This window comes from Pleurodeles waltl, chromosome 2_2 (genome assembly GCF_031143425.1).
Source record: "Pleurodeles waltl isolate 20211129_DDA chromosome 2_2, aPleWal1.hap1.20221129, whole genome shotgun sequence".
In the NCBI taxonomy this organism is placed as follows: domain Eukaryota; kingdom Metazoa; phylum Chordata; class Amphibia; order Caudata; family Salamandridae; genus Pleurodeles; species Pleurodeles waltl.
In genome coordinates, this window is record NC_090439.1 from 251,365,879 (window position 1) to 251,379,219 (window position 13,341).

The window sequence follows — 13,341 nt, forward strand, 5'->3', positions numbered from 1 at the left end:
ATAACCCTGCATCCATATTGTTAAATATGTGTTATACCTAACCAATTTCCAGTGGGACAGTGTGGGAATTATCGCTCAGGGCCAATGAATGTTTCAGGGCATTGTGCGTAATATTTCGACGCATATGCGTCATTTTTAGACGCATGTGCATCTTTTTTTGATGCATATGCGTCAACATTTCTGTCATTACAGGGTTTGGGTCATTTCTCATTTTGAATGGGACATGACAGTTGTGAAAATACAGAGATTGCACCCACATTGGGCATTATGGTGTATGGGCACATGTAACAGATCATACTACTGTGGACCATTATCGTCCACTTGGTGTACCGGATTTTCACGCATCACTGGCGCAATAGATGGCCAAACGTGGATGACACAATTATGTATTACCCAGTTTGGGCATGTTTTGCGTCAAGAGAGGATAGCAAGGCGACGAAACTCACTACAATAACTCAAAGCCTATGGGTCAATGTTTGTGATTTGGCTACTACTATTGTTGTTGACCAACTGTGTGAACATCACAAGATGCATTTTTGCTAATCTGCTGGTATGCATGTGGAGTCAATGTGTCCAACCCTCAGATGCAAGTCAGTGTGGAAATGAGAGAGGACATGTGTTAGTCATACACATAGCAAGAACTGCTGTGTGCACTTCCTAGGGTTTTTGGAACATAAACACCACCAATGACAAAGCATGAACTGGATAGATAGCAGATGGTTGTTCATGTCAATGTTCCAAAACTTAGCCATCACATGTCCTGGAATGTTGGATACTACTTCCTAGGTACTTGTTTGTTAACCCCTACTCACTAAAACGTACCGGAAGCATGAATATGTCACATCTGGACTACATAAATGTCCTCTATTTAGGTGTTAGACATATCCTGCTCAAAAGGCTACAGATCATTCACAAAGTGACTGCCCGTCTTCTACTTCATATTCCTAAGCGTCAGTCAGTTTCCACCTATTTGGTCAATCTCCATTGGCCTTGCATTGGTTAGCATATGAAACTTAAAGCCTTCCACTTCACTTTTCAAATCTTTGAGAACATAGGACCTATTTCCTTGGTCAAACCACAGATCCGTACCAATACTTAAAGTCTCCAAAACTCAATTTTGTTTTTTTACCCTGGATTCGACAAGGAGAGCACTCTTTTTCTTACATGGCATCCAGGCTTTGGAATTCACTCCCTCATCATTCTTGCTTCTTTAGCCTGGATTCAACAAAGAGAACACTCCTTTTCTTACATGGCACCCAGGCTTTAGAATTCACTACATCATCATGTGCCATTGCCATCCAATGAAACTACATTTTGGAAATATCTGGTTGTTGTAACATGCCTGACTAACCTAACATGTCTCTATCAGTTCCGACCACAATGTTGGGAAGCCTCTGTTGAGTAGCCATACACTTTATAAATTAAAGACACGGGTAGTGAGTGGTAAAAATGCCGCACCTCCGTTCCGTTACAATTCTTGTTAAGGTAACACTGTAAGTAGATGAGAAAAAGAGGTGCCTCTTGGTCAGGTGCCCCACTACCCTGGTAGGCACAGAGATTTGTGTATCAGGATACACAAAAACAGTAAGTACAATTAGACCAAGGCACACAGAGAAGTAAAAGTTCAACAATGTTCATGGGATGAAAGTAGAGCCCAAGTACAACGAATCCGAAGGCGAAGAGTAAAACGATGATTCCGGGTAGGTGTTAAGGGTAGAGTCTTTATTCACAGGTTTAGGTTTGTGTCGTCTTACAGGAAACAGCCAACACGTGTTTCGTCACACAAGTGACTTTATCAAGGCTGGGCCCGTCCGGCCAGGGGCACAAGAAGACAGTAAATTCAGAAAATGTAGACGTGAAGGTTTCCAGTAGTCGAGTATACGGTGATATCCGAGCCCTGATAAGCCCAAAAAGTAACCTGAATGTTGGTCCGGGAGTATCTAATTTGGCGAAGCGAGTCGGAATCATCGTTTTACTCTTCGCCTTCGGATTCGTTGTACTTGGGCTCTACTTTCATCCCATGAACATTGTTGAACTTTTACTTCTCTGTGTGCCTTGGTCTATTTGTACTCACTTTATAAATTATATAAACCCAAACCAAAACTCAAATATCATTGTACCCGAGGAATCGTAAGTTAGCTCCAGTTGAAAATTGTTATAAGGTGTTCCTTACCATATGCTTAATTGTGATCAGAGTAGTTACTATGTATGGTAGTGGGCCTAATTTATAAGTTGGTGGAGAGGAAACTTAGTTGCAACTGCGATGGTGATCCCTCCCTGTCAACAAAGTGGATTGGCTGCCTGATTTAAATGCGGACGAACCATAGGTTAATCAAGGTCGAGACTAATATGTTTCTGCCTTGCTTAAATCCCTCTGTGTCCCTCCAGAATAGGGTCATTCAGAGGCAGGCTTTCAACTTCACCACTTGATTTTGATGGGTAGAAGTAGAGTTCAGTTTTCACTGCCTGTCAGAGCCAAGAAACCCTTGATTCTCATGGCGAGAGGAGAATTTAGTTTTTTCCTTTTCTTTTTTTTCTTTTTGTTCAACAACTTTTATTGATTTTTCCAAAGACATATAGGGGGTCATTACAACATTGGCGGTAAAAGCCGCTTACCGCCGTGCAGAAGACTGCCAACACACTGTCGCGCCGTGGAATTCTGCCACTGCCATTATGACCCACAGCTCGGAATCCGCCAAAATCTAGTCACCCACACAAGTCCGCCACACCAAAGGTCAGTGATAAACTGGTGATAACAAAACCTCCACCATCACGGCAACAGGAATACGCCCACACTATCACGACCCACGAATCCACACAGCGGTCTTTCAACCGCTGTATTCCATTGGCGGTACAAACCGCCGTGCTCAAAATACACACACATTTTCAAAACACAACCACATTGGACAATTTAAAATATACACACCTAATACACATACACACACCACTCCCACACACTCAATACAGTATAAAACACACACCCACATCACCCACAAACCCCTACTACAACAATTGTGACAGCAGGCCAGAGAGAGACACCACCAGAAAGAACAATAGCATCCACAGGCACTCAACACCATCACTCTCACAACATCCACGCAACTCACACAACACACCTCTAAATATCACCCCACAAATCACAACACACACCACCCCACACATCACCCACACCACCCCATGGCACCGCAAAGACACCCCAGGTTTTCTGAGGAGGAGCTCATGGTGGAGGAAATCATCCAGGTAGAGCCACAGCTATTCAGATCACAGGTGCAGCACACCACCATAGCTGGGAAGATGGAGCTATTGCGCAGAATCGTGGACAGGGTCAACGCAGTGGGACAGCACCCAAGAACTAGGGATGACATCAGGAAGAGGTGGAACAACCTACGGGGAAAGGTGCGTTCCGTGCTCTCAAGACACCAGATAGCGGTTCAGAGGACTGGCAGCGGAACCCCACCTCCTCCTCCAGAACTAACAACATGGGAGGAGCAGGCCTTGGCTATACTGCATCCTGAGGGTCTCGCAGGAGTAGCTGGAGGAATGGACTCTGGTAAGTCAAACCTTTAACTACCTTATCCCCCACCCTACCTGCATGCTATCACATACCCCCACCCTCGTCCTCACCCCCATCACTCCAACTCCTCACATATGTCCCAATATCACAAACCACACATCCCAAGCCAAAGCCCTGCATGTAACATCAAAGCATGGACACCCATCACCAAAGCATGTCCACTGCACATACCCATACACCCCCCTAAACCATTATCACACAAGGTCCCACACAAGAATGCAAGCACTGGGCTACAGGGTCACCCATCCATTGCACACCAGGGCACACACAGATGCAATAATCATGCTTTTACACCCCTGCAGGACCTTTACCCAACGTCACCAGACAGGAGGGTCCAGACATGTCCCCCTCACCCACTGAACAGGCCCACAGTGATGACAGCAGCTCTGTCCAACTGGATCTAGATGACCAGCCTCACCCATCTGGGACCTCGGGACAGTCAGTTCCCCTCACACTGGCACAAGCCACAACAGAGCGTCCTCCCTCTGGAAACACCAGCACAGCACCCACACAGCAGGCCCATACCTCTGTTCCCAGGACACGTCAAGCAGCAGTGTGTCCACCATTACAGGGAACCCAGGCTAATCCACCACCCCAACAACACCAGGGACTTGGGGGCAGTGGTAGTGGGCACACGGTTCAGGGGACAGAGGCCCAGGGAAACAGGGGAACTGGGAGGGCTGCTGTGCGACAGGGGGAGGACAGGCCCAGGAACCCACTCTCCACGACGCCCTCTCCAACATCATGGGAGCCTACCACCATTCCCAGGAGACGATGGCAACGGTACTGTCCAAGTTTCAGGAGACCCAGTGGCTGCAGGAGGAACAGTATTAGGGGTTCAGGGAGGAACTCAAATCCATCAATTCCACCCTGGGCATCATTGTAGGGATGCTGAAGGACCTCATCAACACCAGGAGGGACACTGTGGCACAACAAGGTGCCCCTGACACTAGCCTGGATGATGAACTGCCCACCACCTCTGCCGGCGCTAGTGGACAGGAAGCACCGCAACAGGACCACGACACCAGCACCCCACCACCTGCATATGGAGAAACACCCCGCAAGCGGTCTCTGAGATCCAGGACAAAGACAGAGAACAATGCCAAGACCCCGCCAAGAAATGAGACCACCCTGATTGTCATCCTTCTGTCCCACTTTGTCACCCTGTCCATCCATCAACTGCCCCCACTCCACTTCCTATGCCCCTTTGGACAATGCACCTGTGAGACTAATAGACTAGTCTCTGCCATGGGCATTGTTCCACCATCACCCCTGACCATTTTACAACCCCCTCCACTATTTTGCACTTAAATAAACACCCTTAAATCACAAAACAATTTGGAGTCAGTCTGTGCTTTCGAAAATGTGTATTAGCAATAACTGTGGCAAAATGCTATATCCAATGTAATGTCAACATATGTATGTCACACAGCTCTAGTCCATGCGAAAACAAAGCAGAGGTCACACAGTGGGACCCACATCTGTGAAATCGAAAGGGAAAGTGACAACTCAGTGTCCATACACTGGTTGAAAATGACAGACAGATGAGAGGTAGAATAATTAAATCAGATGTAGCAGGCAGTGTTGTCTTCTTACCTGTGTCTCACTGGAAGCATTGCTGGATCACCGTGTTCCTGTTATCTATGTCCTCTTCTGCTGCTTCCTTGTCTTCACTGTCCACAGACTCCACAGCTGCCACAACACCTCCATCTGGACCATCCTCCTGCAGAAAATAGCAACTGTCGTCACAAAGCCAAGTTGTGAAGCATACAGCAGGCCGCGATGATCTGGCACGCCTTCTTTGGTGAGTAGAATAAGGAACCTCCTGTCATATGGAGGCACCGGAACCTGGCCTTCAGGAGGCCGAAGATCCTCTCTATAATCCTCCTAGTCCGCCCATGGGCCTCATTGTAGCGTTCCTCTGCCCTTGTCCTGGGATTCTTCACTGGGGTCAGTAGCCATAACAGTTTGGGGTAACCAGAGTCACCTGCAAATGTCGAGGGATAACAGTTAGACAACACTAACTCTTAGGGACATCCCAAGACACCTAGTCACACTATATTGGGTCCATGTCCTCACCTAATAGCCACACACAGTGCCTCTGGAGTTGCCCCATCAGGGATGCTGCTATTCCGCAGAATGTAAGCGTCATGCACTGAGCCAGGAAATTTGGCATTCACATGGGAGATGTACTGGTCTGCTAAACACACCATCTGCACATTTATAGAATGGTAACTCTTCCGGTTTCGGTACACCTGTTCACTCCTGCGGGGGGGTACAAAGGCCACATGTGTCCCATCAATGGCACCTATGATGTTGGGGATATGTCCCAGGGCATAGAAGTCACCTTTCACTGTAGGCAAATCCTCCACCTGATGGAAAACGATGTAGCTGCACATGTTTTTCAGCAGGGCAGACAACACTCTAGACAACACGTTGGAGAATATAGGCTGGCACATCCCTGATGCTATGGCCACAGGCGTCTGAAAAGACACACTTGCCAGGAAATGGAGTACTGACAGCACCTGCACTAGAGGGGGGATTACTGTGTGATGGCGGATAGCTGACATCAGGTCTGGCTCCAACTGGGCACACAGTTCCAGGATTGTGGTACGATCAAGTCTGTAGGTGATAATTACATGTCGCTCCTCCATTGTCGACAGGTCCACCAGCGGTCTGTCCACCGAAGGATGCCGCCATCTCATCACCTGCCCAGCGGACATACTTTATGGAGGAGAACAGCGAGCAGAGAGTCAACCAACACTGAGGTACGTAAACACAACTTAATCGGAAAATGTTTTTAAATCGACATATGGCTGTATTAGTGTTTAAGCAAGGCCTAGATATGTGTGACGGTGTCAAAAATAATGCCATGTGGCCCCCTGAAATGGCGGCTGCCTGACCTGTAATGTGGGACAAGGGAATATGAGGTAACTGTGCTGGCATTGTACACCGCCGCGGTAGGCGGTCGAAGACCTCAGCACAATCCTGCATTGGTTAACATTGGACCCTAGGGCTCCGAGGAGCCAATGACGATGTACACCGGCGGTGACGGTACGCACTACCGCAGACGTCGCCGCCATTTTCTGTCTGTTCAATCACTTGATACCTGATCTTCGACAGGAGAGGACCTACACTGCAAGTGCTGCTGTGACCTCAGTCTGGAAGAGACAATGGCTCGTGTGTCTGGGGAAAGGGCCCCTGCCTTGAGCATGGAGGAGTTGGAGAAACTAGTGGATAGGGTCCTCCCCCAGTACACGTTACTCTATGGTCCTCAAGACAAACAGGTGAGTACACTGCGAGTATGATGTATGGACAAAGCCTGTTTGGAGTGGTGTGGATGAAAGATTGGGGGGTGAGAATGAGGCGTGCATGAATCGACAGTGAGTGCATGTGCGTCATGTCAAGGGTAGGGACGCAGGCCAATGACTGTGACGGTGCGGACGGTTATATCTTCTCCTTTTCCCCTGTACTATTCCTGTAGGTCAGTGCCCACCAGAAGAAGGATATTTTGCTTGCCATCGCCAAGGATGTCCGGACCCTGGAGGACTACCACAGACGGAGCACCCACTGCCAGAAAAGATGGGAGGACATTTGTCGCTGGAGCAAGAAGACGGCGGAGGCCCAGCTGGGGATGGCCTCCCAATGTGGGAGGGGTTCCCGTCGCACCATGACCTCCCTGATGTTCCGGATCCTGCCGGTGGCGTACCCGGAGTTGGATGGGCGCATGACTTCATCACAGCAGCCACAAGGTGGTGAGTACACTCTCATTCAGCTGATTCAGCGTGCATTGTAGGTGTCTGGGTGGGGGAGGTGGGCTGTGGGTTCCCCCGCCATGCCAGGGCGAGTTTAGTAGACAATGTCCCTTCTTAAGGCAGGCGCTGTGGCACCCCACCTGTGTACAGAGCTAACTACACCTAGACAGGCTCCTGTGACTTCCATGTGTGCAGCAATCGGCATAGCCTTGTAAGCCAAGTCCCTGTGATTGATTAGGGAACTCCAAGTGCACGGCGTAGTGCAGGGGGCTTCTGTGTCTGTAGTGTCCACCAATGGTAGCGGTATTGGATGGACTCAACATGTCTTTCTTCTGTCTTCCCCCCTCCTTTTTGTGGTCTCCCTGTGCTTGTGTGCATTAGCATCATCAGGCGGAGGAGCAGTGGCACCGGAGCAGGAGGGAGCTGCATCCCACATGGCCCTGGAGGGCGACACAACGGAGTCAGAATTCACCAGTGGGACGGAGGGCGAGGGGAGCTCCACGGCGGGTACAGGAGCTGAGACCAGCGAGACCGACTCCTCCTCTGATGGGAGCTCCTTTGCGATGGCGGGCCCACCACATCTACAGGTACAGCCTCCACCCCCCCTACCAGCATCACCCTCCCAGCAGCCCCTCAGCGTGTGCCCTGTGGCCGCTCACCCAGAAGGGTGGGCATCTCCTTCGCCCCAGGCACCTCAGGCCCTGCCCCAGTCAGCCCTGCTGCCCTCAGTGAGGAGGCCATTGACCTCTTCAGGTCCCTCACTGTTGGGCAGTCTACCATTTTGAATGCCATCCAGGGTGTAGAGAGGCAGTTGCAACAGACCAATGCCTACCTGGAGGGCATTCATTCTGGTCAGGCAGCCCATCTGTGAGCTTTTCAGACTCTGGCCTCAGCACTGATGGCAGCCATTGTCCCTGTTTCGAGCCTCCTCCCTCCAACTTCCTCCACCCAGACCCAAACCCCTGTACCTCAGCCTATGTCAAGCATACCATCAGACCAGCATGCACACACGTCAACACACAAGCACCACACATCCCACAGGCATTCATGCAAGCATCATACACATGCAGACATACCAACAGCCACTGCCTCCACTGTGTCCCCCTCCTCCTCGTCTCCCTTCCAGTCTCATCTCCACTCACACCTGCATGCACTACATCGTCAGCCACTACCTCCATCACCAGCACACCAACCACCACACCCCGCTCACGTGCAGTCCCCACCCCCACTACCATTCACACATCCCCTGTGTCCCCTCCATCTACCTGCCCCAGTGTGTCCAAAAAGCTTTTCCTATCAAATGTTGACCTCTTCCCCTCACCTCCCCCACCCCTTCAGTCTCCTAGGGCCTGCCTCTCCAGGTCCCAACCCAGCGCCTCAGCCACAACATCTGCGGGAACAGTGGTGCCAGCAGTAACCGGCTTCTGGAGTGCGCCAGGCAGCAGGGCAGCCAGTGTACCAAGGAGCCAGAGCATGGACAGCCCCCCACCTCAAAAGCACAAAAAGTTGTCCAGTGCCCGGCGGGAGAGAGGAAAACAATCTTCCACCAAAGCCTCTCCCAGGGGTACAGTTGGGAGTGTGGAGTCAGCTGCGCCACCATCCAAGGTGGGGAAGGGGCACAGTAAAACAGGCAAGTCTGGGAAAACCTGCATGGCGGACAAGACCGCCACAAGCACCGCTGCCAAGGACACCGCCGCCACAAGCACCGCTGTCAAGGACACCGCCGCCACCAGCACTGCTTCCCAGGACACCGCCATCACCAGCACCGCTGCCCAGGACACCGCCGCCACAAGCACCGCTGGCAAGGACACCGCCGCCACAAGCACCGCTGCCAAGGACACCGCCGCCACCAGCACTGGTTCCCAGGACACCGCTGCCACCAGCACCGCTGAACAGGACACCGCCGCTACCAGCACCGTTGTCCAGGACACCACCATCACAAGCATCGCTGGCAAGGACACCGCCGCCACCTGCACAGCTGAACAGGACACAGCTGCCACCAGCACCGCTGAACAGGACACCGCTGGAAAAAGCACCGCAGGACAGTGAGCGGCAAAGATTCTGATGCTACTGAGGCCACCACGAGCAGGATGAAGCACTCTGGGCACAAAGCCCCCTCCAGAACCAGCAGAGATTCACAATCACTACCTCTTTCCATGGCAGGATGAAGCATTCTGGGCACAAATCCCCCTCCAGAACCAGTGGAGAAAGGCATCCACTTGAGAGACTGTGGCTTTGCACTCCCCAGGATAAAGCAGTGGGCAAGCCACCCACTGGAGAGACTTGAGAGACTGTGGCTTTGCACTCCCCGGAATGAAGCAGTGGGCAAACCACCCACTGGAGAGACTTGAGAGACTGTGGCTTTGCACTCTCCAGGATGAAGCAGTAGGCAAACCACCCACTGGAGAGACTTGAGAGACTGTGGCTTTGCACTCCCCAGGATAAAGTAGTGGGCAACCCACCCACTTGAGAGACTTGAGAGACTGTGGCTTTGCACTCCCCAGGATACATCAATGGGCATGGAGCCCCCTTGTGGATCTGGCGTCGTGCACTCATCCGGCTGAGGTGCCCCCTCTTCCCTTCCCCCTGAGGTGCCTGTTGTATTTCTATCTGATGCCCCAGCAGTGTTCTCTCCGTTTTGATCGGGTATTGAGTGTGGTCCTCGCCCATGCATTTTGGGCCCAGTGGTCCACGGACTATGATGGTGGAATACCTTGGACTTGTATTCTTGGTGTATATATTTGTTTCTAGTGTAAATATATGTATATGAATGTATATATTTTTGATTACTGTTTTTGAATAGATTACAAACGTTTGACTCATTTCCTTTTGTACTTGCATTCTTCCAGGGGGATTTGGGGGTTGTTAATGTCATGTATCAACATGTACTTGTGTGTGTGTTGTAGTGGGTGAGATTGGGGGTGGGAGTGTTGCTTGTTGCGTGTGTGTGTCACTCTGTTTTCCCTCCCCACTCCCCTGTGTCGTGGGTGCAGACTCACCGTGGTCTTCGCCGCCATCTTTGTTGTTCCTGGTAGAGAAGCAGGAAGATAAAGGCTGGCAGTATCTGGTGCTCGGGTTCCATAGCGTCCTGATTCCTCGTGGGGTGTGTAGAGGTGAGCGTTTTCCCTTCCAAGTCCTGTTTCCGCCGTATTTTTGTTCGCGGTGAATCCGCCCCGGAAAAGGTGGCAGATTGGACTGTTGTAATACAGTGGGCGGAACCTTGCCTGTTTGTTGGCGGTTAGCGCCGCTGTGTTTGTTTGTACCGCCAAGGCGGTCGGAGTGTTAAAGTGGCTGTCTATGTTGGCGGTTTCTGCCATGGTCGTGATTCCATTTTTTTTACCGCCGGCCTGTTGGCGGTTTACCGCTGCTTTAACACCGACCGCCAGGGTTGTAATGACCACCATAGCCTGCCGGCTAACAATTTATAAAACAACAAATGGAAAGAAGAAAAATATGTTCATCTACATCCACATGTATAACATGACCTAGCCCCACCCCCTTTTCCATAATTACAGTGCAGAATATATCACAGGAGAACCTGAAGACCATTCCCCCATGCCATATCCTCCATGTCCCACCGTATCCCACAACTTGATCTGAGTCATCATTCAAATTATGTCATAGACAATGGACGGGTTCCCGCACCATACCCCTATAGCCAGCCCATGTCAGCCATACCTTTGCATGTTTCTGTTAGTGCCCCCGGGCTTTATACAGCACCAGCTCCAGGCCCTTGCAATAGTCCAGGCCACACTTCAACACTGCCAGGGACAGAGAGGCACTGCCTTCCCCACCTTTGCTATAGCCAATCTCGCCAGAGTCAAGTCAAGAAACACAAAGATAGCTTGTATCGATTGCCCCCTAGCATGTCTGAGACATGAAGAAGATTAAGGTTCGGGTCCATGGGAAATGACCAACTTTTGACTTTTGAAAAGAAAAAAGGAAACAGTTGATGTAAGGCTCTGCTGTGATGGCAATTACTGCCAATGCCTTAAAAATTACCACCTGCTTGGTGGTCACTTCTAAATTAGGCCGGTGACATCTCCAACAGGCTGCCTGCCTCCATTTGAATTAGGCCCATACTGCTCATTAAAGAGCAAGAACCTTCATCCAAGAGGTCCATATATACCACGCTATATCAAGAACATTATTGAAATAGTTCCTCCCCTGATTTATGTGAATAAAAGAGGCGAAAAGAAGAAATTAAACATTGGCAAAGCCCAAAGTGTGGAAATGAAGGCAGCGGCTCAATGATTAAGATATTAAATTGAAAAGAAAATCCTCAAAATACATTTATTTTATTAGAGGGATTGCTGTGATAATTCTGTATCATACCGCAGCTTTAAGAGCAGTAACCTGCACTAACCACAATGCAAAAAACGTACAACCATTTATTGCTTGGTAAATGCATGTTAACAGAGCAAATTCAATACAAAGTAAAGTAAAGCAGTATCACAGGCGAGCATTCAATGTCACAATGCCCTCTTGACAGCTAGAATGTCACTCTTAACTTTGTGGAATTCAAGATCACTTCATTTTGTATTAGAGAACTGGACTGCGATAAGAAATTCAAATAAAGCACTTTGATTTGCTAAATGTTAAAGACACTGCATAGGTGTTTGCTATATTATTGACAGAAAAAAGAATGGGCAAGACATAGTATTAAGTGAGAGCACTATAGTGATAGTTACAATAAAGTATTTAATTTGTTCTTAGAGCTATAATGAACCAAAAGCTTTAGTAAACAATTTGGCAGCAGGAGGGCTTGTCAACATGTAGGATAGGCAGTAGAGTAACATTAGAGGCCGCTGGCCCTGTGGTGTGGGGAGGACCCTGAGCTCCAAGGAGGCCCCCTCACCACAGTACACTGACTGGGTCTGGTGCCAGTTAGTATTAGTTTGATACACTCGCTTTTTTGGCAGTGGGGCAAAGTGGTAGGTGGTGTAGCTGGGGGAGGGCCCGCCTAGTACTTTGCAGGGTGCCTCCCTCAAGTTTCATTATGCCACGGGGGACAGGTACGAGGAATAAATTATGCTGAGCAAGGGAAAAAAGGAATAGGAAAGTTGGGGTGCTCGCTTAGTCAGTAATAAGGGTTCAATGGCCAATTCAAACATGGCAAATATTGTTTTTCTAATTTGGAAATACAAACAATATTCAGGTTCCGTTTACTGCTGCACACACTTTCTTCAAAATTTATTGTTTCTGATATGTTTTACCACAGAAACTGAAATCTAGATTTTGATTCAGATGCAAACACTAATTAAGTTATTGGATGAGTTGGGTGAAAGCCCCACTCAGGCAACTTCCATAATCCTTGTCAGGGTGAACAATAAAATATCACTAAATTAACCCATGCTTATTCCTCTCCTAGCTTGGCAGAAAGCAGTCAGGCTTAACTTACAGGCAATGTGTAAAGTATTTATGTAGCACACAAACAGTAATATAGTGAAAACAAAACATAAGAAAAATTCTAAACCATTTTAGTAAAGTAGAATAAATTTTAACACCATTGTGCCAGACCAACAAAAGTCCAATCAGTAGAACTGGAGACATGAAATTTCATTTTTTGTGTGAAAATAGGTTCTTAAACACAAAGCGCCACTTGTGGTCATCTGGTTGAACTATACCAGGGAAAAATCACAAGTTCAGGCCGACAGCAATTGAGCTCAGGTATGCTACATGACCAAGTTAGTCCCGCTGAAGAGTTACCTACTGTGTCTGACACAAAGAGTTCCATACCTGGTGGAAGAGGCAGCAAGGAGCAGGTAGAGCATCACTGATGGTGATCGCTGTAGTGTGAAGAGAAGGCTGAAAAACACAGGCTGTATTCTCTGCAGTGCAAAGAACTGGAAGAGCATCTCAATTGGCCATTGCTGTAGCTTTGCGGTGACGATCACCACGGGGTGTCATTGCTGTAGTGGAGACTGACCATTTCACATAGCTGGTTGTTGCTGGAGGTTGCTCTAGCATGCAGAGCTCTTCTCATAGGAGCTTCACTTTGGCGGTCATTGT